The 25,442-nt window shown below is 39.7% G+C and overlaps 1 long non-coding RNA gene across 1 annotated transcript in view; it reads right to left on the bottom strand.

Moving 5' to 3' along the window:
- Positions 1 to 1,776: 1,776 nt before the first annotated feature.
- Positions 1,777 to 25,442, bottom strand: part of LOC120397073 — a 41,637-nt gene continuing 17,971 nt past the window's right edge. The window contains exons 3-4 of the long non-coding RNA XR_005593657.1: positions 4,172 to 4,313; positions 1,777 to 2,004 (exon numbers count right to left, since the gene is read on the bottom strand). This is a non-coding gene — a long non-coding RNA (uncharacterized LOC120397073). The remainder of the gene's footprint in view (positions 2,005 to 4,171; positions 4,314 to 25,442) is intronic.

The raw sequence follows: 25,442 nt of genomic DNA, 5'->3' as shown, positions 1-25,442 counted from the left end.
TTATCCTATTTGTATGCATGTATCATTTTTGTATTCGAAGTTATATTGTCTGTGTATTTGCTTGATTTTTTTAAGTAGCCTTAGTAAAGCATTTGGTCAGCTTCTTGAGAAAGGAATGTACAAAGTTAAGTGCCCAATCAAGAAACATTTAACAAACAATGGATCTTGGAAGGCTCCAATCCACAAGTCTTTCTGGAGACATTCAAGATAGCATGTGGGCAATGGCTGCTGCCTGTAAAAACTGAGTCATGCATGGACATATGACTTGCCCATGTGACTCCAAAACTCCATCTTGGAGCTGGACTTTGCATAGGAGAGAGGAGAGGGTCTCCACCCACAAGAAAAAGTCTATTTAAGGCCGTGGGAGACCCCTCCATTTGGTCTTCAGCTGGCTCAAGAGAGCCTCTCCATCCCCAAGGATACCTGAAAGAAACTGGGAAAAAAAGGACAGTAACCACAGGGGGTGTGAGTGATTGCTGGACCCAGACTAGAAGGAGACTAGTCTGCAAAAGGAAGTTTACTGTAACACCTCTTAGGGTGAGGTTTTATCTATATTCAGTTTTCTTAATGTATTAGACATAGACTTGTGTGTTCTATTTTATTTCACTTGGTAATTCACTTTGTTCTGTCTGCAATTACTCGGAACCACTTAAATCCTACTTTCTGTATTTAAATAAAATCACTTTTACTTATTAATTAACCCAGAGTATGTATTAATACCTGGGGAGGGGAGGCAAACAGTTGTGCATATCTTTCTATCAGTGTTATACAGAGCGAACAATTTGAGTTTCCCCTGTATAAGTTTTATACAGGGTAAAACAGATTTATTAGGGGTTTGGACCCTATTGGGAATTGGGCATCTGAGTGTTAAAGACAGGAACACTTCTTAAGCTGCTTTCATTTAAGTCTGCAGCTGTTAGGGGATGTAGTTCAGACCTGGATCTGGGTTTGCAGCAGGCTAGCGGGTCTGGCTCAAACCAGGCAGGGCACTGAAGTCCCAAGCTGCCAGGGCAGGAAAGCAGGGGCAGGAGTAGTCTTGGCACAACTTTGAACTAGTTTTGAATAGCTCAGGGCAATTGTATAGCTAATCTCTTCAAATGAGATTCTTCTAATGACCCATGATGTAGCTGCACTCAGCTTGTCTCATATCCTTCACGAGTGCCCGCTGGCTTATTTTGACGGTGGGTTACTGATTCTCCATCTGGCAGATGATGACACCATCAAGTGGCTGGGTACATTGCTGAGAGAGAAATTTCTTCTTCAGTTTCTGCTCTTATGTGGCATATATATTTTAGCCTGGCAGGACAATGTACCTCTGGTAGACACTTTCCCTTCATCAGAGAGAGAAATAAATCCAAAGTTTAGTTCACTTCCTTCAAAGTTTTACCTCTGCACAAAGCCATGGGATCATATTATATCTCCTGCCTCTGAAACTCAGTTGGATATGGAGGGATGGCTACATCCTTGGATGGATCCTTCTGCCTATATGGAGCCCCACTGAGTTCTGTACAACACTATATGGGCAGATGAACTGCCTGAGCAGATCCAAGTGCAGGATCAGGGCCACCATTATAAATACACTGAGTAAGCCTGCACTAGTCAAAGTTCTGACCCACAAGGTTGAACAATGTAGCCTGTTCCTGCCCTACCCTTCAGTAATGATGGACAGGCTTTAGGAAACCTAAGTCACATTTATCCTGATCCTGTAACTGAATACTTGAATCACGAAGAAGAATTTTAGCTGGGCCAGACTTCTAAATTAAGATTAAGGGTGGCTACAGTTTATTAAAACTGTATGTGGCCTTCTGGCCATTTCCCAATGCAACTCTCATTTGGGCACAATGTAGATTATCCTGAATCACAAATAACCAAGATAACACTTAGTTAGCTAGAGTAAGTTAAAGAAAAAATTTAGTAATCACATTTAACTTCTGTGGACACTTTCCTCTTTAATTGGTGGTGGTATGCTCTTCAGTGGCTAATCTTCCTCTTAAACCACTCTCCCTGTGTGAATACAGGAATGTGAAGCCAGGCAGTTGGTTAGACTCAGAAGAAAGTAAGAGGAAGACTGAAGTATTTCCTCCTTTTATATATTAAGTACCCTTTAGTTTTCTGTTGTGAGGTTGTTAAATTCAGCTCTCAGTTATACTGAAGTAACTTTACTGACCTCAGTGGAGCCAATCCTTGTTTGCACAGGGTAAATTAAAGGAAAAAAATACCAATTTAACTTTGAACTGGGACTTTTCCACTGCTGCTCCTTACTTATACAGAATTCTCAAAAAGCCAATGCAACAGAACTCCAGTTCACACACTGAGTCATAGACCACAGAACAAAGCCTGATCTGATAGTTCCGTGTACTAGATAAGCTTTGTTCTCAGAAAACTGATGGATTAACTGCCAAAGCCTTTTACCAAATTAAACCCACAGAGCCAAATTCTGGGCTTGCTTACACCTCATGCAACTTCAGTGCAATAAGTCAGCAGTGATTGTTTTGCCCTGTCAACTAAAGGTTGAGTTTAGACTGAAACTACCTGCTGGACCATAGGCAGTGCAGAGTACCCACTGTCAAGTTAAACATAAGTCTTCAGAGTCTCCAGCAGCCTCAGACTCTTTCATGTCCTCAATTCTAAGCTTGTCATTAAGATAATACGCTCTACTGAGCTAAGTGCAGAGACATCATGCCTTTTTCTTTTTAGAATTCATCTGCTTCTCTTTCTGGATTTCTGTGACTTAGTTCATGTTCACCTCCCAGGACTTACTCTCTGCAGGCAGGCCTGCTGTGTCAGACCATTCATCAATATACCTCATTTGTCCCTAGTGCGAGGTCTGGCCTTCCTGATTCTAACCTGCAGGTTATTCAGTATGTCACCTTTGATAAAAGAACACCAAGAAGCTCCTGGAATACCATTGTGCTCCGTAAATGTCATCGGCAATCTTCACGGCAATATTCCACAGATTCAACAACCTGCAGTGACATTGCACCTGCTGCCTGACAAATAATTGATGTATAGCTGATACAGGAAATGGGACAGCTGGATTTCTGTTGCCTTGCCTTGCTGGATGCTGCCTTTTTACTTGGCTTTTGGCAATGCTGCACTGGTTAAGGAGTGTGATTGCGCTACAAGTTCAAGCAAGCCATACACTCTCCATTTGAAAGAATAATTGTTTCTAAAAAAATTACATGACCTAAAGGCCTAATTAAACAGCACAAGTCATATGATTTAGAACAGCCTATATTCTATAAAAACTTCAGTGGCATGTTTGATTCTTACAAACATTTACCTGGGCTTTTCTTTTCATTAACTATAATGAATACATAATAATAAAATAAGTACATAATAAAATAATAGTTGCAAGAATTAGCATGTACAATTAGAAACAGTAGTTTGGAAGCCACATTAATATATTTGTATTCTTCATCCAGTAACAAAGGTAAAGTTAGTTTCCAAATACTTTTCTTGTAAAACTAGGAGACCCAATGGAATAAGGCATCAGCACAGGCTTACTAGCAATTCCTCCTTCAAAGATCCTGCTATTGCTATTCCTTACATAGAAGATTTAAAAGCCACTACAGTGGCAGTAGTCTCATGCAGTTTTACACAGTTTCTCTTATTTCCTCCTTTTTTTTTGTTAAGAATATGCTGTCCAAATGAAAACCTATAGTGCTGTAAATGTTATATACAGTAGGATGCAGTGTTGTAGCCCTGCTGGTCCCAGGATATTAGAGAGACAAGGTGGGTGAGATGATATCTTTTATTGGACCAACTTCTGCTGGTGAGAGACAAGCTTCCAAGTTTACACAGAAAAGCTGGTCTAATAAAAGATACTACCTCACCGCCTTGTCTCTCTAATGCACAATAGGAAATATATCTTTATTTCAATGCATGGAAATCCCACATGCATCACTATTGGAATATTCAGTGTACCAAAATTAAATAGGGTGAAAAAAATTGAAACGTTGGACTGTGTATCAAAAACTAAAACAGAGGAAGTGTTTGTATAGAAAGGATTATAATTTGTTAAAAGTGCAGGACCAAGAACCTGAAAATTTGGGCTGTATTCCCAGCTTTGTCACCCTTGCCATATGACCCTGGGCAAGTTATTGACCTTGCTGTGCTTTTCCTCTCCCATCCGTGATACCATTATGATAATAAAAATAAACTTCCTTACCACAAAGAGGATGTTGAGATTTAATATTTAAAGCACTCTGAGATCCTCAAACAGAAGGTGTCCAATTGATGCTCCAGGTCACTCTGTCAGCACTAACCCCCTGCTGAAAAATTGGCCTGGGTGGCTTCCTTTGCTCCATGGCCTATGGGTAACATTGTCCAAACAAAGGCAAATTGTCACAGAATGGCAATGTGTATTATTAATGAACAATATCTTCACTGAGCTACACACAATGGAAACTACTAAAAAGAGCTTTATAAACACTGAGATATATATGGGCCAAACCCTGAGGTCCTTTTCCCTTTTTACATCATTTTCATTCTGTCTCAGTTTTTACTCAGGTAAACTCCCGATCAGTGGAAGTAAGCACATCAGGATTTGTCCCTGTAGACTTTAAAACCGTGGCCAAATTCATGTCTCGGTTACTCTGGATTTGCACTGATGTAACTCGGAATTAAGACAGTTTAACAAGGCAAATCAGAGAGTCTGGATTTACACTGGTGTGGCTGGGGGATAAATGTATCCAAAACTATTAAGCAGAGCTAAACCCTGTAGTCCTTACTCAGACTCCCATTGATGATCAGTGGGAACCATTAAGACAGATGTCTGTCTAAACCAAGTAACAAGATAATTATGTATCTATAATTAATTTCCTTCCTCACTCTTCCCTTCTTGGTAGCCTCACTTGTCTTTCATATAGGTCCTAATCCTGCAGTCACATTCTTATCTTTACAAAGATGAGTATCTCTATTAAGTCAAATATACAAATCAAGATGAATGCTGTGATGGCAAATTTCATCTGTCATCCAAGCAAGTAACAATACCATGTGATTTATATAATTAAACAAGGTAAATTTTGATGTGTACATCTGAAATTCATGCTGTATTGATCATTTGTGTTTACATAGTATTTTTGTTCAATGAACTGATTACTTATATAATAACTAACTGATGCAGAACAAATTTTGAACTGGAAATGATAAATCAATATACTAAGGTTTTTAAAAAAAGCTATTATAGTAGAGCCAGACTTCAGTTGATGTAAATCATTGTATCTTTATTAAGATGAGGATGTGGCTTTTAGAATTAAAATTTGCTTTTACTATTTAGACATTCATCTAGTCTTAAAATTCACTATCCCAAAGTATTTTCACTAATAAAGGTCAAGCATATGAATATTCACAAAAAGTGAGCAGAAAAGACTTGCAACCATGGTTGAATCAAAATTTGTTTTAGAACTTGAACTAACATTCATGTCAAATCTTTTATCCTATTCATTCATCTTTAGCAGATAGATATACTGTACATAGTTCTCTGATAGCGTGGTAGGCAGTAGGTAGTGTCCTGCATTGCCTGGTGTCTATAAACTTCATCCAGAATTTGTATAGAGATAATGCAGGTTTTTAAGCAACATAACTACACTTTAAACACAAAGTGTTTCTTATATTATCTTTAAGTATCTTGTATTAATCCATGGAGTCAGAGTATGGGAAATCCAGAAAAGGCTGACGCTTGTGTAAGTTTGAGGAGCTCTGATCCATTATTTTTTGCTTTGTATTTTCTTAGAGAAAATATATATATATATAAAATCTTCAAATAGTTTAACCAGCAAAATCTTTAGATATTTACTGAGAGTGCTAAACTGTCCTTTTCTCTGTGTAGATATGAAAAGATATGGTTTTGCTGCTGGTGATATTTGTTCTGTGGGAGAGAAGCTGAAATAACATTCTAAACACAAATAGACTCGGGCCTTTGCAAAATAATTCTCTCTGTATTGATTCACTTCAGGGATAAAAGCCTATTGGAGTGATTGAAAGCTGGCCCTAAGCACACACAGACAAGCCACGGTAGAATTCTGCACAAGTGGCATGAGGATTCTAATAAATGTCAGCTGTAGATGGCAGGTAATGAGAATTACCCAGTGGCTATGTATTCCCCAATTTTGTTCCAGCCTCTGAAAAGACATTCAATTTAGTTTAAATACACCCGCTTCCTCATTCATAGCTGAGGAATTTGAAAAGGAGGATGAAATCATGATTTAATAAAGCAGAGATGATCCTACCAAGATGAAAAGAGAGCGATCCGAAGCAAAGCAAGAAAATTTTTACTAGTGCTGCAGGATGGACACAGTTTCCGCATTTCTGTTTCTCCACCGCTTAGATGCAACCAATCAATTGTATGTTTTCGATTCTTTACACGCATTTCCAGTAGATGACAGATAGAAATATCTGAGTTGAAATCTAACTATAATATCTAGCACTTAAAGGCAGCACTGTACATCTTTAAAGCTTTTTGTAAACACCATTTCATCTTTGAAACATGCTATGAAGTACAAGAGGTAAATATTAGTATCCTAAGTTTACACACATACAAGCTGGGGCACAAAGGTATATGTGATTTGCCCATAGAGTGAGTCCTTGACTGAGCTGGTCTTAGATTTGGGAGGTCTTGGCTGGCTGCATTCAGATTACCATGTGCTTCTCTCCCACATGCAGCACTTATTGCTAAGTATGGTTTAATGCAGAAAAACATGCACACTAGTACAATGAAATATGTAATAACAAATAGAAGCAGACAGAAAAAAACTTGAATACGAAATCCCACATTTTCATGAAGGCATTTTCCCCTTGAAATTTTAGTCAACTACAATTGCAGCTGGGAGCATCACATTTTCCCTCTTCAAAGCACTGTACTAATAATCCACCCAAAACCACTCATATCATCATCCCCATTTTACAGATGCAGAAACTGAGATCCAGAGTGTACCAAAGTCTCGTGATTTTCGTGACTTTATCAAAAGATTCAGTGCAAGAGCCAGGATAAGGACAGGAGAGTTCCTGGCTCCTAGTCTGGTGCTCAGTCTTCCAGGCCACACTGTTTCAATGACTTAAACAAACAACAACACTTTAATTCTCTAAGCAGAATTCAGCTTAAACTCAAAATGAAGCTTACCAGAAGTGGAAATTTGGACAGATGACTAGGTAGGAGTATAAAAATATTGGTCAAGCATGCAGGGTGTAATCAGGAAAGCCAACGCACAATTGGAGTTGCAACTAGCAAGGGATGTGAAGGGTAACAAGAAGAGTTTCTACAGGTATGTTAGCAACAAGAAGGTGATCAGGGAAAGTGTGGGACCCTTACTGAATGGGGAAGGCAAAATAGTGACACATGATGTGGAAAAAGCTGAAGTACTCAATGCTTCTTTTGCCTCGGTCTTCACAGACAAGGTCAGCTCCCAGACTACCTCACTGGGCAACACAGTATGGGGAGGAGAAGAGCAGCCCTCAGTGATGAAAAAAACAGGTTAAAGACTGTTTAGAAAAGCTGGACATGCACAAGTCCCTGGGTCCAGATCTAATGCATCCAAGGGTGCTGAGGGAGTTGGCTGATGTGATGGCAGAGCCATTGACCATTATCTCTGAAAATTCGTGGTGATCAGGAGGGGTCCCGGATGATTGGAAAAAGGTAAATATAGTGCCCATATTTTAAAAACAGAAGAAAGAGAACCCAGGGAACTACAGACTGGTCAGCCTCACTTCAGTCTCTGGCAAAATCATGGAGCAGGTCCTCAAGAAATCCATTTGAAGCACTTGGAGGAGAGGAAGGTGATCAGGAACAGTTAACACAGATTCACCACGGGAAAGTCATGGCTGACCAACCTGGTTGCCTTCTATGATGAGATAACTGGCCCTGTGGATATGGGGAAAGTGGTGGATGTGATATCTTGACTTTATTAAAGCTTATGATACGGTCTCCCACAGTATTCTTGCCAGCAAATTAAAGAAGTAAGGATTGGATGAATGGACTATAAGGTGGATAGAAAGCTGGCTAGATTGTCAGACTCAAGGGGTAGTGATCAATGGCTCGATGTCTAGCTGGTATCAAGCGGGGTCAGTCCTGGGGCCGGTTTTGTTCAAAATCTTTATTAATGATCTGGATGATGGGATGGATTGCACCCTCAGCAAGTTCGCAGATAACACTAAGATGGGGGGAGTGGTAGTTATGCTGGAGGTTAGGGACAGGGTACAGAGTGACCCAGACAAATTGGAAGAGTGGGCCAAAAGAAGCCTGATGAGGTTCAACAAGGACAAGTGCAGAGTCCTGCACTTAGGACGGAAGAATCCCATGCACTGCTACAGGCTGGTGACCGACTGGCTAAGCAGCAGTTCTGCAGAAAAGGGCCTGGGGATTACAGTAGATGAGAAGCTGAATATGAGTAAGCAGTGTGTCCCTGTTGCTAAGAAGGTCAACGGCATATTGGGTTGTATTAGTAGGAGTATTGCCAGCAAATCGGGGGAAGTGATTATTCCCCTCCATTTGGCATTGATGAGGCCACATCTGGAGTATGTCTCCACATCTGGAGTAGGCCACATCTGGAGTATGTAGTTTTGGTCTCCCCACTACAGAAGGGATGTGGACAAATTGGAGAGAGTCCAGCAGAGAGCAACGAAAATGGTTAGGGGGCTGGGGCACATAACTTATGAGGAGAGGCTGAGGGAACTGGGATTGTTTAGTCTGCAGAAGAGAAGAATGAGGGGGGATTTGATAGCTGCTTTCAACTACCTGAAAGGGGGTTCCAAAGAGGATGGAACTAGACTGTTCTCAGTGGTGGCAGATGACAGAACAAGGAGTAATGGTCTCAAGTTGCAGTGGGGGAGGTCTAGGCTGGACATTAGGAAACACTATTTGACTAGGAGGTGGTGAAGCACTGGAATGGGTTACCTAGGGAGGTGGTGGAATCTCCATCCTTAGACGTTTTTAAGATCAGGCTTGACAAAGCCCTGGCTGGGATGATTTAGTTGAGGATTGGTCCTGCTTTGAGCAGGGGGTTGGACGAAATGACCTCCTGAAGTCCCCTCCAAACCTAATATTCTATGATTCTATGTACCATTGTAATGGGGCTCTGGGGACTCCCCCTGCCCATCCTGCTGCTGGGCAGCCAGGAGACTCAAAACCAAGCTGAGCCCCTCGAGCTCTAGCTACCCATGTATGCCTCTCAAACCCTTCCCATCCGCAGTGTCTCCTAGGGTAACTGAGCAATAGAACCTTTGGGGAAGAGCATCGTGGCAGCCAATTGGAGAGGGACACAGGGGAGAGGGAAATTCTGAAGTGCCAGAGCGTCCCCCTTCCTGCATTTCAAGTGCCCAAGCGATGCTCTGGATCACTCTGTGAGCACTGCTGGAAAGTGGTCAGGCTCTGGCTCAGGTGGCCTCCTTGGCTCCATGGCCTAGGGTAACATTGTCCAAACTAAGGCAAATCCTTCAAACACGTTGTTTTGAAAACAATGCCCCAGAGTTCAACCAAAACTTAACTAAGTCAGCTAGAGACTCTAAAGAGACTTTGATGGTTTTCTTGGTGTGTGCAATGCATCCGCACCGGAAAATCATCTTCGTATCCAAGAAGGCAACGTTTCCACTGAAATACCACCCTGAATTGGTTCAAAGTCAGTTCTGTCAGTGCTGCTTGTTCCCACTCATCTGCATCCTTGTGACCCATCTGACTTATCTCCAAAAACTTTGTGCTCTGAAGCTGTAGGCTGGTCTCCCTCAAACTCACAGCATAGTTCAATCCACTGCCCTGCCCCATTCTTAAAGGGACAACTCTATCCTTACACAATAAATACCTCTTCTATCAAATATACAAAGAACACAAAAACAAAGGAATATTCAGTGTTCCAAATCATTTCTGAATTCATAGTTATAATGGTATAAAATCATTTCTCTAACACATCCTTCTGCATTGTTGTAGCATACAGGCACAACAATCTGAGGCAGTTTGTACTATTGCTTCCTCTATTACGCTTAGTCATGGGGTGAGAGACAAAATATTGTCATGGATCAAAAACTGGCTAGGAGACAGACAACAAAGAGTAGGAATAAATGGACAGTTTTCATTATGGCAAAAGGCCAACAGCAGGGTGCCTTAAAGTTCTGCATTAGGTGCCATGTTGTTTAATATAGTTATTAGCTATTTGGACACTGGATTGAGCAGCGACATAGCAAAATCTGCACCTGAAACAAAGGTATTTAGGTTAGTCATGTCCAGAAAAACCTGTGAGGAACTTCAGAGGCAGGTGGTTGGGCAAAACAATGGCAGATTAAGTACAATGTTGTTAAATGCAAAGAAAAAATTGTAACTAAACCATACAGTATTTTAAATAAACTATTTCAACTTAAGAAAGGGACCTAAATGTCATTGTAAGCCATGCTGTGAAAACCTCTTCTCAGTGTGCAGCTGCAGGTCAAAAAAGCAAACCAAATGTTAAGTTGCATAAGGAATGGGATTAAAAATAATATGCAAAAGAAATCATAATAACATTAGATAAATCAATGGGGCAGCCTTATCTGGAATACTGTCTGTAGTACTGGTCACCCCATCTAAAAAGATATTACAGAACTGGAGGGGTTCAGAGAAGAGCTATGACAATGATTAAGGGCGTGGAAAAAACTCTCATAATTAAGAGAGTTTGAAAAAAAAATGAGATTGTTCGTCAAGGAGCTGAATAAGAGTAGACATGTTAAAATATGTAAAATAATGAATTATATACCAGAGCTAGATCAGGAGTTTCTGTTCTCCCAGTCTCACAGCATAAGAACTCAAAAGGTGGAAATTCAAAATGGATACAAAGAAATACTGTTTCCACTCAAAGCATGACTAGATTGTGAAACTCATTGCCACAGGGTGTTGTTGAAGCCAATAACTCCACCAGATTCAAAGAGGGAATGGTTGGTTGCATGAACATCAAGAATATCCCTAGTAGTAATAGCTATTACTTAAAAAACGTATTAGAAGGGACATAAAGCCTCATGTTTCAGATTTTAAACAAATCTCTAATAACTTCTAGGAATTAGGATGAGACTGTCATGAAGTGTAGATTATGTCACATCTCCCTACTGTGGGATTTCTTACACCTTAGAAGCATCTGATGCTGGCCACTGCTGAATGACAGGATACTGGATTAGATGGGTCATAGGTCTAATATGGTATGGTAATTCCTATGTTCCTGTGGATTAACAGAGGACTTTAGTCTCCAATCCAGCATCTCTCATGAGCAATAAATAAAGGTAAAAAAGAAATCAGATGCTTTATTAGAAAGATCCACCTTGCACTGTGCCCTGAAGGCTGGCAAATACAGGGCGGATGGACCATGAGAGCAAGCAAGATCCATATGTGAGCCAGCATCATTATTTGTCAGGTTTAAAGGAGATGCAAATAGACTAGAGCATAACCCACATTTCAGGTGAAGGGTTATATATTCCAGCCTCTCTCTTGCATTTGAGAAAAGAATCATCATCCAGGCATTCTTTGTTGTGTCATTTTTGGCAAAAAACATTTAGGCTTATGTTTGTAATAATTCAGTGTGTGTGTGACATTTATTTTTTACAAGAAATCTTAAAAGAGTTCGCAGAGTTGGGTTTTTTTCTGATGAGCTCTGACAATTTAAATTAAATACCTTCTGATCTATGGCATTTTAAAATTATAACAAGGATGAGTTGCTCTTGTACAATTTCCTCTTCCCATTACAGGTTTTGTCAGAAAAAATGAGGAATCCACATTTGGATACTGGTATGTTCTGTGAAAGATGACGGTAAATAGCACTACTATTACTTTTTTGATGTTCTCATATTTGAGTCCCAGAAAATTGCTATCTTAAGACACATTAAAAAGGCCTGAATGTGCAGAGTGTTGCACACTGATCTTCTAAAAATTAGGCCCCTGTAAGGCATCTTAAGTGTAACACCCCAAAATTGAGACACCTACAACATTAGTTTCTTTTGAAAATTTTGGTTTGGCCATTTTCTTAGTGTCAGGCCTTCTGTCTACTTCTCACCTGTCTTGTCTACTTCCCAGAGCTGACGAGGGGAGTGAGGGAGAGCCGGTACAAATTACTGGGGCCCAGTGGTCCAGAAGGGGGCCTGGGGCCCAGCTTCCCCGGCTTTGTTGGCCCTGTTTAGCAGGTCCTCCCTTGCTGGGGAGCCCGAAAAAAATTTTCACCAGGGCCCGAACCCACTCTCGGCATCCCTGATCTAGCCCCTCTCACCAGGCACAGCCATCAGCCTCCACATTTGCATATTGCCACACTGAAGATATTGCCACACTGAAAACTGCATTAATTTAGGTCAAAGTTTGCTCATGTGCATTTCCTCACAACACAAACATTAAAAAGCAAGTCAAACACAAGTGGTGACACCCTTCATGCTCCCCATGGTGGGTGGGATTTTCACAAGTGTTCCACAATTGCATAAAACTGCTCCTATTACCACTGATTACAAAAGGAACAGAACTAGGCCAATGCTGAATGCTTTTGAAAAATGCCAGCCACTATCAACAGGCTAATGGTCAATTAATTATGGCACAGGTTCAACAGATATACCCAATTAGTTGTTTCTCGTCCAAAGGAGTGGGACTGGGAAGCATCAGGTGATAACTTAATGGACACCTGAGCCCCATGAAACATAAGATGGGTCAGTCTGAGGGGAGGAATCACCGTAAGGGATTTGTCTGAAGGGGCCTGGGCCGGAGTCTGCAAGCAAGCAGAGACTTCAGAGAGATTCATTAAGAGGATCCGGTGCTCAGTGCCAAAGGAGGGAAGAGGACTCCAGTGTAACTTAAGAAGGAAATTGAAAATGGAGCCCAGAGAAAGGTAGATCTGTTTAGAGAAACTGATTACAAGTTTGAGCTTTTCTTGCCCTCAGCCAGAGGACTGAATTGCTCACAGAGAAAGATGACCTGCAGGTGATGCTACAGATGTAGTTCTCTGCAACATCATACTCTGAGACATCTTCTCTAATGGTGATTGCACACCAAAACACTCCACTGACTTTGAAACATCCAGCCATGCTACTTCACTAATACTCTTGCACACTTTTGAAACTGACAGTGCACACATCAAAGAACTGAAATCTACCTAGCAACACTCTACCTTCAATTCTCTAATGCTGCATTATCTAATAATTTGACAATTGTCATTTTAAAATTACAATCTTGGCATCTTCAGACACTCAGAAGGAAAATGCACAGTTGATTGATAAAGTGAATAATGTTGAGCATGAAAAAAACCAAAATTCCACATACTTACATTATGACTTTCAAGAGAGATCAGATCAAGAATACAACGCACACTATTAAACAAAGCCATATATAGTATGTTATGTTGAAGTCAATGGGTGTGCCAAGTACTCTTTCAGACTCAGTGGAAAAAGCAATTAAGCAGGTCAAAGGTAGGGCATGTGGACCAAGGGGTTTCCCTGACTGTAAACACAGGGACTAGGATATTGATTTTTGCAGCCTGTGAGTCTTAGAGATGAAAACATGGGCATGCAGTTGTGAGGGTGTTCCTGGGAAGAAGCAGAGAAACAAAGCTTCTTGGGCACAGAACTCACTGGAATTACAGGCTTGGAGATCTCTGAGCAAGTGAAAGTCCTCCTGTTCGTTTCTATTTTTTTTGGGAAAACAGTACTGTGTACTTTTCGTAAATAAGCATGATTACACCAAGGAATATACCTGACTCATATAATCAATTTCTAACATAAATAACACTGCAATGCCCTAAATAGGGATTAATCACTTGGGCCCAAATGGGCAAGAATATTATTGAAACTTACACATGATTCACAGTTTCATATGAATAGTCATAATGGGCCAGATTCCCACTCTTTTGTTCACAGAGAGTAGCACTTAACTCCGTAAGAAGTCCCCTTGTGTGGTTTTTACTGAGTAAGGCATTGCCAAATGGGAGTAAGCATACTACAGCCTGGCCCAAGATGTTATACTGAAATAATGAATGAAGAGTGTAGAATTAAAGTGATGTATTGCACTGTGACTTTTTCAGTGGTTATTTGGTGGCATTTTATAGCCACTTTGCACAGGTGTAAGTAATTAAACAAGGTAAAGGACCCAGGAGAATCCGGTTCCAATGTATGCTGGCAGCATCTTATGTTCCCTAATATGGGAGAAACCATTGAAAAACACCTGAAACTAATTGCTAAATCTGGAGCATTATCCATTTTGTAAAATAAAGGTAACAAATCTGAAATTCTCCCAATATAGAAATTCTAAAGCCAGAAGGGACCACTGTGATCATCTAGTCTGACCTCCTGTATAGCACAGACCATAAAACTTCCCCAAAATAATTCCTAGAGCATAGATTTTATAAAAGCATCCAATCCTGATTTTAAAATGTTCAGTGATGGAGAATCTACCAGAAGCCTTTATAAATTGTTCCAGTGGTTAATTACTCTCACCGTTAAAAAATTATGCTTTATTTCCAGTCTGAATCTGTCTAGCTTCAACTTCCAGCCATTGCATTGTGGATTTCCTGGTTGATTGAAGGGCCCATTGTCAAAGATTTGTTCCCCATGTAGGGGACCATAATCAAGTCCCTCCTTACCCTTTTCTTTGCTCAGCTACATAGATTGAGTTCCTTGAGTCTATCCCTGTAAGGCATGTTTTCTAATCCTTTAATCATTCTCGTGGCTCTTTTCTGAACCCTCTCCAATTTATCAACCTCCTTCTTGAACTGCAGACACCAGAACTTGACATGGTATTGCAGCAGCGGTTGCACCAATGCCACATATAGAGGTAAAATAACCTCTCTACTCCTAGCTGAGTTTAAACATCCCAGGATCACATTAGCTCTTTTGTCCACAGTGTTGCATTGGGAACTCATGTTAAGCTGCTTATGCACCGTGACCCCTGAATCTTTTTCAGAGTCACTGGTGCTCAGGATAGAGGACCCCATCCTGCATTTGTTGTTCCCAAATGTATATATTTACATTTAACCGTATTGAAATGTTTGCTTGTGCCCAGTTTCCTAGTGATCTGGATCACTTGGTAATCAGTGACCTTCTTCTTTATTATTTACCATGTCCCCAGTTTTTGTCATCTGCAGTCTTTATCACTGATGATTTTATTTTATCCTCCAGAGCAGTAATAAAGATGTTAAATAGTGGAGGGCCAAGAACCCAATCTGTGTGGGACCACACTGGAAAAGGACTCACTCGATGATACCCCATTTAGAGTTACATTTTGAGACTTATCAGTTAGCCAGTTTTTAATCCATTAAATATGTGCCACATAAATCTTACATGGTTCTAGTTTTTTTTAAACAAAATATCATTCAGTACCAAGTCAGATGCCTTACAGAAGTCTAAATATGGCAACACGATTACCTTTATCAACCAAACTGGTAATCTCATCAAAAAAGATATCAAGCTAGTTTGACAGAATCTATTTTCCATAAACCCATGCTGATTTACATTAACCTCCTTTAGTTCTTTATTAATCGAGTCTCATATCAGCTGCTCCATTATCTTGCCAGAGATCAATGTCAGGCTCACAGGCCTATGGTTACCTAGGTTATGGTATTTACCCTTTTTACAAATTGGCTTTCTTCCAGTGCCCTGGAACTTCTTCAGTGCTCCAAGACTTATTGAAAATCAACATTGATGGTCCAGTGAACTCCTCAGACAGCTCTTTAAAATTCTTGGATTCAAATTATCTGGATCTGTTAAGTTATCTGGACCTACTGATTTAAAATATCTAACTTCAGTAACTTCTGTTAAACATTCCCCAGAGATACTAGTGGAATGGAGAGAGTGTTATCATATGATGAGGCTATATCACAGGGGTGGCCAAACCATGGCTCCCCAGCTGCATGCGGTTCTTTTACAGTTAAAGTGCATCTCACAGAGCCCCCACCCCACCCCAATTCTCCACATACCAGACTGGAAATGGGGTTCGAGGCCTATGCCCTGTGGCGGGGTGGTGGGGCTCCTGCCCAATGACGACATGGGCCTCTGGGCTTCATGCCTCCCAGTTCTCAAACTTTTAGTTCTGTGACCAGTTCCTCTTTATCTGAAAAGACAAGGTCTCATATAGAACTCCCGTGTGTTGGCTGCAACAGTTTTTGAGTTAGGAAATCATCATCTATAATGTTTAGAAATTCCAAGGATGTTTTAGTACTGACAGCATGAGACCTTCAGCACGTCTCTCAGATTGAAGTACCCCATGATCACAAACAGGTTTTTTACCGACACATTATAGATGGGTGCATAATGAGGCAGTTGTCCTGTTCCCTAGTGTGCTTTGGTGGTCTTTAACAGACACCAACTAGTACCCCATCCTGTGCTTTATCTATTAGGACACTAATCCATATAGCAGATGCTAATTTGAAGATTGGAATTGAAAATGGGTCCTGGAACAAGATTAAATTATGTTAAAAGAAATCAAATTAACTACAGATCCACTAGTAAATAAAATCAAAGCTGAGCTTAGAAGAATGGAACAATTAATTTTTGTTCCTGTGGGAGGCAAATAGAATTCACTAGCAAAACTGTATTTATAATGTAACGATAGAGAATCAGCATGTGCTGAGCATGTGTCGCCTTCTTCTGACACTGAACAAACAACACCACTAGGACAAGGACCATCTTTATTCTTATCCTTACATAGTCTTCTGTGGGCTTGGATGTTCAGAGCCTGAGGCAAAGCGAATGCAGTAAATGGAAAGATTTCCATTGACTTGAATGGACTTTTGAACAGGTCCTTAATGAGTAAATTCATTGTAACTAGCTCTCTTTCTGTATATTTATCAACTGGACATCTTGCTTATGTTCATTATGCAATGTTTGTTGTAGGTTATGAAATAAAAAGATAAATAAAATAATACCTCATTTCTACTTGTGTTTCTAAGGTTTTTAATACAAGCTAATTCTCAAGATGGTCTGACAGAACAACTCAAAATCACTATTTTGTTTTTAAATTCTTTATTTTTTTAAATTTTTTTATTTATGTATTTTGTATACAGGAATGAAATACTATACAGAGTTTGGGGGGCAGATTCACCGCTGCATTACAGCAACTTTGTCTATTGAAATCCAATGGATTTTTATTTATTTCAATTGAGTTATACCAACATAAAACTTGTGTAATGTAGGGGTAGGTGAGGCCCAGAGAACATTGGGACTGTTTCAACCACCTCCAAAATGCATCCATATTCTGAGGAATGATGTGGCAATTGTTATGATGGTACAGTAATGCTGCCCAACATATTTTAGAACAGTCAGCAAGGAAAAAATACTTTAGGGAGTTGAAGAGACAAAGGAATTTAAGCCTCAATCTTGTTTGTAAATTTGAGCATGTGCATAAATATTTGCAGGATTGGGGCCCTAAATTGGAACGATGCAAGTACTGCAGTTGGGATTTGGCCAAAATAGCTGGGCTGATATTCCTATTTTTCCAAGAAATTCCGTGACATCTTTGAGGGACTTACAGTTGTACTCATTAGGTTTCTTCAGATCTTCCAAAAGATGGCACATACCACAGCCAAAATTCCCTTATAACATGCTTCTACCACCAACACAATGTGTGCACCTCAATTCTGTGTTTATACAGTTTTCCTAATTTCTGGCCATTCACACATTTGAGGTTCCTGATCCCTTTTTCCAATGACTTCAATGGGCACAGGATCAGGCCCAAAATGTATTTATGTATATATAATATTATGTTATTGTACATTGCATAATCATTTTCATGAGTATGTTGATTAACAATGAGAATGCAAACATTCATGTTCAGAACAAAACAATTCAACTTCAGGTCTGATCAAATGGAACCTACCAACTTCACTTGAGCGGGAAAGTGTTTGTTCTTCAAGAATGTTAATTAATCAAATGCTGATTGATTCCCAGTTAGTTTCCTATTGTGCTTCTATGACATCTCTTTGCATTATTACAAAGTATGAAAATACTTAGACAAGAGGGTGACAATATATATAATAGGAAAAAAGTCAAACATCATAGTCAGACCACCTTATAAAATAGTGCACTTCCTACTCAGACATTGTATAGATTGGCAGCAATTCCAGACAGAGCTCCTTCTTCAGCAATGAATTTAAGCACATGTTTAAATCTTTTGCCAGTTCAGGGCCCAATTTTATGGCACTTATTTCAATGAGAAGTATATTTATGTAAGTATCCAAAATTAAGTGATATCTTCATAGCCTTGTACACCACCAAATTAATTACTTAGGTCTTAGTGAGTTAACTCTTGAGTCTGTGACTTCCTGTATTTGGGGAAGGCTAAGAGATACCTATGTGTAGAGATGGGCCTCAGCTGTAAAGTCTGAATCTGATCTGGATCTGAAATTCCTCATATTACATTTTTCCCATTCACATGGGGCAATGATATACTTTTGATGAGAATGATGTTTATTTTAGATGAAGAGAGACAAACCAAAAGAGAACAGGTCTTCATGTGAGAACTGTCTGTCCACTGTACTGGCTACATCTGAACATGGAATGGCTTTGCAGCAGAGATGAGTTTATTTAGCACTTAAAGATATAGTCCATGGGGAAACAAACTGAAACAGACACAAGATACAGAAATCATACCACAAAGTTTGGGAGTGTTCCATCACATGGTTTTGCTCCAGACACATATCTACTATGTATGTATAGTGCTTTTTCTTCCTCAGCTAAAATAACCTTTCCATAGAAGGCCAAGTCTTGCTTTTTTCACTCAAGCAAGCAATTACATTGAAGCCAATTGGACCAATATATTAGTAAGGTGAATAGGAATGGACCCAAAAAGTTTTTCCTTTCATCCTGTATTGAATTAGGAAGTTTAATCTATCATAACAAGACCAGCCAGGCCATTCAAACATAACTCCAAAGAGTCAATACTTTCACAAATGATAGCTGGAATAAAAGATTCTGTAACACAGCGTCCATTCTCTTCACCCCATAAACATAATTTTGGGCTACTATATGGAAAATATCAGCTCTGCCATAGTAGAGTTAAACATTTGTTGAAACAAGCACTATAATTTGACTTTCCATGTCCATTGTGGCTTCCCCCCGCTCCCTCCAAGGATACTGATGTGCTGCCATTTTCACTTGAACCTGCCAGAATTTGAGATTTATATACAGACGTTTCTTTACATGCGGCCCCAAATGACAAACTAAAATCATTTTTTTTCTTAAATGACACACAGTGCTATTCCATTTGCTATGTATTTGTTTATTTATTGTTTTCCCCTGAAGCAAAGCAGTCTCACTCAAATTTTGACTTGCTTCACTTTCCTTTTTTTATTCCAGTAAAAAAAGCTGAAGAGGATGAGATTATTGTGACAGCACCACATTCACATGTTACTACAATCCCTCCAAACTTAACCTTTTCCTTCTTAACTTTTAATTTCCCTATAGTAGTATCATTGCACTGCAGATGTGGTGGCTGTGTTGAAACTTCTATTGGGACTACTTAGTGAGTGTAAGGAATGTACATGTGCCTGGGACCTGAAGTTTATCTAAAGTAGCAGTCAGAAAATTAGCTTTTATTTTTCACTTAAAGGAAATCCATTATGTTATACAAAAATATGGGGCCAGATTCAGACCCAGTTATCACATAGCTGCACCACTGAGTGCTGCTGAGTCCAGCATGGAAACTGCTGAAACAATATATGTCCTTTCCCTGAACAAATCCTCCTATGGAGAAGGGTAGAGAATCATGCAAAATGAACAGGGGAGAGGGGTAATGGAAAATTCCCACAATTTCTTTGAAGGGAAAAAAAATCAATTATTTCTTCATGCCCTAATTTGTAAAATGTCTGGGAAGTTGCTCTGGAATCACATTACTAAACAGTCAGTGACTGATAGTTCTGATATAGTGTTTTCCATGCTTACTGTAATGTCTACTAGGCTGCATTGCTGTCTGTGTGGTTTGGCTGGCATTCTGAAAAGCTGAGCTGATCTCTAGGGTTCAGAGTTGCAGCTCTGCTGCTTTGGGCAGTTTGAAGTGATCTCTCTTCCTAAACAGTTGTTCATTTTCTAACATGTCCCCATCCTCCTCAATATTATTACTCCACTCAAGGGCATATATTGAAAATAGTAGCATTTTAAAAGGTTTAAACCAAAATGAAGGAATAATAATTATTGCCTTATTTAATTCTCATTCATTATTATGAATGGGTAATGATAATTAATTACACAAAAATGTAAAGTTTGGTTATTTATTTTCATCCATGTGCAAACTGCAATGATCAATTTTAACACTCTTGATAGCTAAATAAATATTTGTGTATAGGAGTTTGTAGAACGATACAGAACATCTCTAATATCCATTAATTTTCCGAATAGTTTATTTATATTATACTTGTCACTGACTAATTTGGAGTCTGATCCAAAGCCTATTGAAGTCAATGAAAAGATTCACAGTGGATTCAGTGGTCTTTGGATCAGGCTGTAAACCCTAAGCCAGCAGAATCAGACCTTCAGTTGACAACTTTACACATTGGTTTAAAATAAGAACTTTGTTGTCACAGGAAGAGACCACTCAATATTGAGGTACAAGTGTTGTTGAATTTGTGAAGATTCATTGTTTGAGGAAAAAGGAAAATGTTCTGGGAAAGGAAGCTAGCTTTGAGACTCACACGGTATGTCTACAATGCAAATAAAAAACCGCAACTGGCCTGTGCCAGCTGACTCGGGCTCATAGGGCTTGGGATAAGATGCTGTATAATTGTGGTGTAGATGCTCAGGCTGCAAGGTTGGAGGGTCCCAGAGCTTGGACTGCAGCTCAAGCCCAAATGTCTACACCTCAGTACACAGCCCCTTAGCCCAAGCCCTGCAAGCCTGAGTCAGCTGGCACAAGCCAACCATGGGTGTCTAACTACATTGTAGACATACCCATAGAGACAGTCTTGACAGCCTAGTAGTGGGGATGTATCCCTATGAAAAGGGTTGCAAGAGAACAATCAGTGTTATATAGTCTAAATGGGCACCACTAGAGTTCATGACTGTATACAATAACTTCCATTTGACATCTTATTTTCTTAGTACATTGTATGAAGAACCTGCTCTGAGTTCATATCACAATACATCACCAGCATCATTTAATTGGAACAAACAAACTGGCCATTATAAAAAGAATGTTACTTTTAAAAAAATAGCAACAGGCCTTAGTCCACAGTAAAGGTGAATTTCCATATGGACTCAATTCAGCTTCTGCACTACAAAAGCTCAGGCCATGCACAGCCTGAAAAACCATTTGTAAGTGACATGCTGACTTCCTGAACCTAAGAGCCAGGCTTGGATCTGGCTTTTGGAATGAATCTATTCCTGTGATGGGGCATGCAAAGGCTGGTGCAGAAAGGGCTAAGCCTCTCCTGCTGGCTCCCAGCCTGCCTGCCTTCAGTGCAAAGATTTGCAGGTACAGCAGGGCTAGACCAGCTGTGGTGTATGAATTTGAAAGACCAGCACACTTTATGAAGCATGTGTCTTTGGGATATGGGACTGAGTCAGGCAGTGACTGTCAGGAAGGACATTTCTCTAGAAAGGGGAGCTCAGAGGACAGCTAGGAGGGTGGGTAATCTGCCTCTTTAAAGTGTGGGTGAAGCAAGCCCACACGTTAGACCTTTGTGTTAGGTGGGGCTAAAGCCAGCAAGACGTCATACTATAAGCTTCTCCAGTCTGATAGGCAAAACCATGGCAAGATCCAGTGCCTGGAAAGTGAAGTCAAGAAACCTAAAAGATGGAATAAGACACCATTTTTAACAGTGAGATTAATTAACCGCTGTAATAAATTTCCAAGGACTGTGGTAAATACTTCATCACTTAGAATCTTTAAATCAAGACTGGATGTCTTTCTAAAAGATATATTTTAGTTCAACCACTAGTTGTTGGGCTAGCTAAAGGAATGACTGGGTAAGTATCTATGGTCTGTGTTACGCAGGAGGTCAGGTTAGATGTTTATAATCGTCCTTTCTGGTCACAGAATCTATGAAAATTTCTACTTTACCTGAGGGTAGCCTTGTATTATTTGTGTTTGGTCCATTAAAGGTCAGGAATTCTTCACATTTATTTGTACACTTTTACAATAAAGCTCATTACCAAGGTGTTTAAACTCCATCTAGGTACTCAGAATCCTTTACTACTCTGATCAGCCAATAAGGGCTCAATCCTAAATCCAATAAATCAATCAAAAAGTTCCCGTTTATTTCAGTGGGCTTTGGATCAGGCTGTATGTGCCTGTAAAGTGTCTTCACAATGTTAAACCATTATTAAGTTATGGCTGAATCCACCAACCCATATTTGACAGTTGCTTGGTATAGTACTGTTAAAAACAAGGCCAAAGTGATTTAAACAATATTACAGGGAGAGAACCACATTTCTGGTTCACATCACTTTTAACTCAGAATGCTCTTGTTTACTTGTAATGGATTTTGTATACACAAAATGTAAACACTAGACTCATCCATTTATTTTGCAAAGAAAATGATGGAACTGTAATCCATTTGCAATATAATATCTGTAAGTGAAAGCAGGCAGCCTGCAGCAAGTGTGTTCTTGGCAGCATTCCCATGTGCCACTGATGGAAGGACATATTGCACTGGAGAAATGCATCACTCAATTTATAAATTCAGGAAGGAGTCTTGTTTTTAAGATCCATAATCACAACATAGTTCAAATGCCATTCCTAATAACAAGCAGAGAGATTAAGAAAACTGGAAATGTTACTTATCTCCTAGAGCCAATAGAATTTCTGGCAGTTGTGACAAGACCCATGGAGGACCAAAATTATGAGGTTGAGCTCAGCTTTCATTTTAACACTTTCTAGTCCTTTTCATTGTGGAAATTGCCTTGAAAATGTAAACTGATCAGTAGGATTCAAAAGCATATCCTAGATTTTACCTACTGATCACCTAATGACCAGTCATCCAACAGCCTCTCAGGACTGCGATTTTTGGGTACATCAAATCCAAGGCCACAGGTCAGAGTTTCTGGCTGAGAAGGTCAGTTGACTGCTCAGCAAATGATAACAATGATTTCTGCCATATGGAAGAGCAACTTAATAACAAGAGGCACCATGGTTTAGTGAACTAACATAGGACTGAGACCAAGGGACTCTTGAAGCTAATCTCAGCTCTAACACTGATTCTCTCTGTGATGTTAATCAAATCACCTAGGGCCAAATTTTCAGAAATGCCTGCAGTTTTGAGTACCCAGCTTTCAAACATGTATTAGATCCTAAATAATGCTTTCTCTCTTTCCCCCTCGGTTCTAAAACTAACCCAGAAAATCTGGGAACTATGAGATCAATCTTTCAAGGTTCTGAGCATGCTGACTTGACCCAGCTAAGCACTTAAGCATGTGCTTAACTTTAACTGTAAGGAAATATCCAGGAATGTATAATGTGTATATGCTTTACAGTAAAAACTAAGTATCAGAGACGGAGGAGGCCTGAAATAATGTTTTTATATTCAGAGGCATAAATGCTAGTTGTAGAAAGGACCCTAATAATTGTCCCTTCTGTTTTCCTGTTGGGCATAACTATCAATTTTTAGTAATGATAGTATTCTGCATTTGACTAGTGTCTTTCCTATGAGGATCTTGAAGATTTTACAAAATTAATTGTCTTTAAAACATCAGCAGCCCTGTGAATTAGGTAGGATTATTGTATGCAGTAATGTTGTTGTCATGATGGTCCCAGGGTATTAGAGAGAACAGGTGGGTGAGGAAATATCTTTTACAGAACCAATTTCTATTGGTGAGAGAGTCAAGCTTCTGAGCTTACACAAAGCTCCTCTTCAGGTCTGGAGACCTTCAGATCCCAAGGAAGAGCTCTGTTTAAGCTCAAACTTAGCTCACCCACCTTGTCTCTCAGGATTATTGGCATTTTAAAGATGGGAAAACTGAGGGACAGAGAAGTTAGCCTTGTCTACACTACAAAAGGTATCCACTGATGACAGGCCTAGTGGCCCCAATCAGGGATTGGGCCCCACTGTGCTAAAGACTGTATACTACACATAAAATTTAGTCTCTGCCCCAGAGAATTTACAGACAAAACCAAGAATCCTCATCTTCTACACCTGTACCTTAACAACTAAGCTACATTCTCTTTTCACCTTCCCATCCTGCTCCTTCCTAGGGCTGCAGAGATCTAATCTACTTTTTTCTCTTATTGTTGTTAGATCCATAATTTCTTGAGCCACTTTTGCAACCTCTTTTGTCATGCTGCTTTGATATAACCTGCTGGAGATAAAGGCACAAGCAAGGAGCTAAAGATAAAAGGTAAGAACTCACACTATGTTCATGGATTTTTGTAGTTTTTCTGTATCAAATGTAAAAATTAAGAAATAAAATCCTACTCTGGCATAGATCATAGTGCAACTAAAGATCTAATTCATGGAATAAATCCAACAGAGAGAATGAATTCAGAGAAGGCTTTTGGAGTGGATTTCCGCACAGCCAGAACCATCAAATTACTGAAATTTGTCACTAGACTAGCAGACTGTAGCTGGAACACTGTTAATTAACTGTCAGGAGTGAGAAAGGATCGGGGAGGGTGGGGCAGGAGAGTAAAAGCAATGGAAGTTGGGGGGAAGGGGAGATTTCAGAAGCCGCATACAATTGACTCTTAAAAGATATTTCTTTTTCCCCTTTGTGTCTTTTAATTTCCCGCTCCCTCTGTTGATGGCCTTATTTCTGACTACTTTAGTTTCTTCACCATATCCTTGCACCACTTTTCTCTCATGTATTCTGTCCATTGTCTTGTATTCTTTCACAGTGTAGAATTGTTTGTACAAAAGATACTAACAAGATAGTTATATTCTTAAGCTTCCTTTTGTTGACTGGATTGTTTTCCCACACATTATGATCTATAATCTTTTTAGCATGATTTAATCTTAATGAAGATTGGAACCTGTCTATAAACAAAATCTCCCCATGCCAGTGGACCCATTTAAGTTAATAGAAAAAAATCCACTGACTTCAGTGGGAGCTGGATTTGGGCCTACAAGCAAAATGAAAAATCAGTGGAGCAATCTGGTACTTCCATGTCACTTCAATCTGAGCCTGATCCTTAAAAGTGCTGAGCTAATGAGCATGCAACAATTTCAGCTCCCAATGACCTTAATGAGAGTTGAAGGCACTCAATACTTCATAGGATTGGACCTTATCACAGGAGTCCCAGTGTTTTATTGTATATGCATTTCCTCTTGTTTATCTGGTGGCCTTGTGACTAAGATATTGGACTGGGACATAAGAGGGTTCAGTTCCCAGCTTTGCTATTGACTTCCTTTGTGTTCTTGGTCAAATCACTTGATCCCTTTGTGCTTCAGTTCTCTATCTGTATTATGGAGCTATAACTTCCTTTGTCCATCTTACCTGGACAGCAACTTACTGCGCAGCAAGCCAGGGGTAGATCTATAGTGTAGCAGCTTGCCTTGCAGTAATGGCCTATGTGGATCCTGCTACAATATGCAGTTTGGGAC

Source organism: Mauremys reevesii, linkage group 2 (assembly GCF_016161935.1).
Source record: "Mauremys reevesii isolate NIE-2019 linkage group 2, ASM1616193v1, whole genome shotgun sequence".
NCBI classification, from domain to species: domain Eukaryota; kingdom Metazoa; phylum Chordata; order Testudines; family Geoemydidae; genus Mauremys; species Mauremys reevesii.
The sequence above is the reverse complement of the archived record's forward strand: the minus strand, read 5'-3'. Positions and strand labels throughout refer to the sequence as shown.